Consider the following 6,000-nt stretch of genomic DNA (forward strand, 5'->3'; position numbering starts at 1 on the left):
TTTTCCACAGAGGGAAATTGTTATGATTAATAATTAAATGAACTATACAAATGAAGTGACTATATGGAACATCAGTAGTGGAGAGATACTATAACGTGGAAGCAAAATTACCACAAGAGATTCTAAAACAAGGAAAGAAGCTGAATACTCAAAATATTGGAACAGGAACTATGTTTAGAAGGGAAAGGTATCAAGAGATAGTCTGCACAAAGGGACAATAATAAGTTATAATTCAGAGACACTTTACAGAAAAAAAAGTCACAGAAACAGAAGAATTTATTTTTTGTTTAATACCAACTGCAATGGCCACACGCTGTTCTGCGTTTGTATTTATTGTGTATTTGTGACACCAGAATATAAGCTCTTCTGGGCAGGGCCCAGCTGGTTTTTTTGGCACAAACTCCCCTGTTAAACAATACTGGGTAAAATTAAATAGGGGCTATACATGCTATGTTAATCCTCTCCTTGAAGCAGGCTAATTAAATCAAAACCTGTTTAAATGGTGTTACAGTTTTCACTTAAATCAACAGAATCAAGGACACGTCGGTTTTAACTCACCAGGGGACTGGTGCAGAAAAAAATGAAATATCATTTTAAAAAACAATTATAGCAAAACTGTACTGTAGGAGCAGTGCAGAGTTAAACTCGGGTCTCTGTGTACCTGTTGGGAAGCTGCAGCTCAAGTCATCAGTTGCCTCCTGTTGATGCAGCAGGACCTGTCTGTATGGTGCTGAGCACAGGCAGAGGAACCTAGCTGATGGCTTGCACTGCAAGTCCTTGGTGTAGTTTGCTTTCACTATAGAACCAGGTGAAGATTAACAGGTCAGCACCTATTTCCATTCCAGGACCTCGTAGGTTTTACAGGTTCACAGGGAAGCATTACCCACAGCAGGGATTGCCCATCACACTGCACCAGGATTGTTTTCTCACACCTGCTCCGAGGTATGCTTGTATGAGTTTGCACATTCCTTATCCTGTTGCTGTCAGGAGCCCTGTGCCTGCCATGATTCAGACCTAAGTATCTAAAAAAGCCTGGAGAATACCCAAATGCTGTACCCTCTTTGCTTTTTCCGTGTCCTGCGATGTGTGCTATACCCACAGCACATTTCTTACATAGAAATCCTCTATGTAAGAGCATTCACGAAGCCTCTATTTAAATCTGTACCTTGACTTGTGGTCAAACCTAACCTTCTGTTAGCTTAAAAGGAAAAAAAAAAAAAAGAGATAGGAAAGCCAGTGTTTGAATGTGCTTTATTTCCTTTGCATTGACATAAAAAACTACATAAGGAACAAGAATGGAAGACAGCAGTGAACTGCATCACTGATTTCAATGGTAGCTTCAGGTGACTGCATGGACCAGAGGATGCCTGTTGTGACCCTGTCACAATATGGCTTTACAGGAAAAACATTTACATGAGATGGTATGAAATCCATGCAGTAAAGTCTGTTCCATTCACTGTTTTCCAGATACATACCCAAGCAAACTACAATAAAAGGAGCCAAATAGTGCAAACACTAAAAGATAATTGCAAACCTAAAAGGGCACCAGAATTTCATCAAACTCTTATCTGCTTCTATCAGTGCTATCCATTTGCTGCATATAGGAAAAGTAAAGTTGTCCCCAAAAAAATAACCCAACCCAGATTAAAGTGGATAAATTGAGGGGGGTTGTTTGTCCCAGGCTTAGGTTTTCTTTCAAGCACAGCTTGTACCCAATTTACTTGTCCTAATGCAGGTCACTCTGAAGAATATGTTATTAAACCTTTTAATTTCAAACACACTTCTGTGATTGCTATTTAAATGAAAACACATGACTCTGAATCCCACTTGATCTCTTCGCACTAGTTCTGGCAGTGCACGGGCTTTAATTCTAATCAGGAGAAACAAATCCGTAGCTGAGGCTGGTGAAGAGAAATACATGCCAATTTTATAGGTAAATCTTGGGGTTTTTGTTTAATGCTGGGCAAAAGGAGAAGTACTGAGCAGTAACTGGAGATGCTGGCCTGATTAAAATGAGAAAAAAACCAAACAAACTTGAAGTACAGGGAAGCAGAAGGAATTCAGAAGAGACCACATGGGAGGTAGCACTGCGTCAGTACCTCTGATCAGATGGCAGAGCGGTGGTTTGGTATTTTCATTGATTCTCATTTCAGTCGGTATTGTCTTGGGATATTAACAGCTTTACTCCCTGTGGCCAAAGCTTTTAAAATTAAGGGTGATTAAATTAGCTTTTAAGCAAAATGCAATGTGCAGACTGCTCAGGTAGGAACCTAAGTAGAATAAAAGACCTTTTCAAACTAACACAGGCCTGAAGATGCCATCATACAATAAATAGCTTTTTTATGGGTCTGGTTCACTTTCATACTGGGCACCAGTGCATGGAGCAAGACAATAATTTGGCTGTGAACAGTCAGGTTTTTTTGAAGTGTGATGGTGTAGCTGGGTACTTCCAAGGATAAGAATGCTGTCAAAGCAGCATACAATATAAGGTTGATCAGTGAAAGAAAGTGGAGGGCTCATCAACAAGAATGTCATTTCTGAGACTAAAGACATATTCTTTTTTAAACACTGTTCATGACTCCAAGGAAAAAATTCGTCTCTTACAGAATTAGGAGGAGAAAGCAGCAAGGACAACAAATGTCAAGTTAAAGCAGATATATTTGCTGGTGGGTCATTTAAATTGTGCCTGAAGGATAATCCCAGCAAGATGGGTATTTCAACTTCATTTAGCAGCATCCCTAGCTGGGATAAGGAGGTCTAATCACTTTATTAGAACAACAATGTCATTAGAGGAGAATTTGGGAAGAGGTAGCTTTTTTTCCCCCTACCTTTAAATTTTTTTAAAAAAGATTTAGCAGGATAGCTTCAGCTACCAGATTGAAGCTATGGATATCTATGATTTTAGCAGTTAGTCTTTGTGGTATGCCAAAAGGCTGACTGTGCAACAGACTAAGAATTGCACTGTTGTTGCCCTTAAAAATACAAAAAAAAAAAAAATCCTGTATTTATATTTTTTACCTCTTATGTTTTAAGAGTGGCAGAGTACAGCCCATTTTCTTTTCCACTTTAAATGTTTTTGAGCAATACACACTTCACCTCCGGCATCTTCATTCCTTTTCAAATGCTACCTAGGATTCAGATGACACAATAATATTCATGCCATCTGACCTTCCTTGCCTGTCATGCAGAGTTTCTGCAACTCTGTAACCAGCAAAGTTTGGGGCATGGGTAACAGAGAACTTTATTGCCACTTAGTTGCTTGTGGGGCTGTCCTCTAACAGAGCATTAGTACTAAGTGCTGCGAACAGCACTAATTAACTGAAATTGAGTTTTTATGCTGTCCTTTAGCCTCTTCCCCCATCTAACCACCTACATCTGTGAAAGAACACACAGTGTCACTGGCTTCCTCCATAGTGCTACATTTTTATTTTTTTTCTATAGGGCGAGGAAAAACTACTGATAAAAAAATGCAGCGCTATTCTTGATCACTGCACTGCTAACTAGAGTCTCCCTCTAATTAAAAGCTACTGAGTGATCAGAGAGTCCTAGAATGAGGAATTGGAGTTTCAGAAATCTGTCTTTTAAGCTAGAAGCTACACACTACTTTTCACATTGAAGGGTCCATAACATCATCTTGGAGCACACAGTAAACAGAGATGCTCAGAATCCCACCCAGCTAGGGAACACTCTTAAAATACGAAGCTTAAAGCAAGAAGTCCATAACATTTATAAACTGGGTAAAGATGTTAGGTTTTTCTTGTCCTTGCCTGTTACTAGACAGTCTCATACAACTTGGTTTTTTGGATTTCCTTGCCATTTTTTTTTTGCTAAATCAGAATTGCATTTAAGAACATACTCAGAAAAACAAGTGTTTTCAATAGCATGCAGAGAACAGAATTCAGTACCAGAGGGTGAGACATTTGACATGCATATTGCCCAGCTTTTAGTACCAGTGTAATATTCTTCAGCAGCCTGGAGTATGATTCTTAAGATGGCATGTAGCCAGAGCCATTTTACAGACTGCCTGACTGCTGGAAAGGGCATATTCTGGGCTGAAAGCACCATCATTGTTCTCAATGGTCTATCACTTAAAATAGACTCCATCAGTAGACCACCATTAACAGCTAGTAGCTGCTCCTTTGGGTCCCCCTCCTCTTTTTCTTCATAGACTTGAAAGACAAAAGTCCTTGGACAAACATTTTGAAACACTTCCTACTCTAAAGTCATCTCCAGCATCAAAATGAATAACTGCAGCATGAATTAAACCTCTTAAAATATGATTTTCGCCAAGTATCACTACCTGAATATTTAAATCCACAAAATCTCTGCTACAGGGGCAAGTGCAGCACTTACATTTCTAGAAGTGGGGAAACACCCACTCCTCAGATGTACCTGCACTTATTGGTGCAGACAAAAATGCAAATTACACCAAGATGCCAACAAAGGTAAATCAAAGGTTCATCTGGTCTCACTATAACAAGCAGTGCTGAGAATGACCACTTACAAGCTCTTAAACACATCCTATTAGCAATGTTACACACACTCATCTGAAAAGGAAAGAAACAAGTCTTGGTAGCCCATTGATTTTGCCTCCTCACACTTCTCTACCTGAAGCTAAAGGGTAGTTGAGAGGCAAACGGGTACAGAGCGCTGACTGTTTTATAACTGTAGCGTAACACAATGCATGTGCGCGGAGGGAGAAACAGTTCAAGGCACAAGCAGCTGTCCTTTTTCCATTAACACTTTCCCCTGTATTTACAACTTGCCTTCCCCACTTCAAATTCACCCTCCAAACACCACCCCTCACTGCTGGTATCAGGCACCGTCCCACCATAGCAGTTGTGATGCGCGTTACAAAATATGCTCTATCTGGATAGGGGAAAAGGTGCCCTATTCCTAATCTTTATTGTCAGTAATTATTTATCTGACTTACCTTTCACCAGTCTAATGAGAACAGTAGTTTGGAAATTCTCTCAGGCATAGTTTATGTCAACTGAGTCTGATATTTAAGGAGTTAGTCACCATGTTGCACTGTACCTACTGCATTCCTGCTATATATCTGATATTAAGAACATCATCTTCACTGGAAAGTCAAGAGAAAAAATCCCCCAGGCTTTTGGGCTATAATTTGCTTTGCATGCTACTATACCCACATACATCAAAAAGAAGTTTATACAGGTACACCAGATTTTGACCTAAAAAAAAAAAAAAAAAAAAAGAGATTGAATTATGACCCAAAACTGCTGTCTGTCTTCTGTAGTTGCTTGGAGCTTTATCCAATCAGGTTTTAAAGAAATCTCTACAGATAGAAACTACACCACCTCTCTAGCCAAAATCTGCTCAACTAGCCTAATGATGAGAAAGTTTTTCCATTAAATCCAACCTAAACATCTTAATTGCAGCTTGCACCCATTGCACCTCAGCTTCCTGCCATGCACTGCTATAAAGTGCATGGCCTTATCTTCTCAGTAGCCTTCTCAAAGGCAGTGGAAGGCTGCTGTCAGGTCCTCTGTAGAGTCAAATGTATCACAGTTTCCCTGTCCTCAATCACTGCAGCATGCCATAGGAACAATGGTTTATTTTATGAGATGCAGCTCTAGATATGCAAATTATGATTTCCAAGAGAAACTGTAGTACTTTTATCAGGAAACCAAAAAGCTCACATTTTTGCCAGCAGCAAAATGGGAGGGGAGGTTGGGGGGGGGGGGGGAAATCAGACCCCAGAATTCACAGACCTACTTGCCAAAATGTATTTCTTTTAGAAAGAGAAAAAAAACAGTAATGCAGTGCTAGAACTGGAACACGCACCTCCTGTTTATCCCAGTATCAACCATAAGACTGCTCTATAAGAACAGCCACATTCACAAATAGAATTGTAAATCCTTCGTAGCATTTATTCCAATACAGAAAAGGCATATTCCATACAAAAGTTTAGCAACAACAACAGAGAAGGTCTGATTTAGTAAATCCAGTTTGCCTTACTTGTTATTTAGCAAACAC

Source organism: Chlamydotis macqueenii, chromosome 9 (genome assembly GCF_036417535.1).
Source record: "Chlamydotis macqueenii isolate bChlMac1 chromosome 9, bChlMac1.mat, whole genome shotgun sequence".
Lineage (NCBI taxonomy): Eukaryota > Metazoa > Chordata > Aves > Otidiformes > Otididae > Chlamydotis > Chlamydotis macqueenii.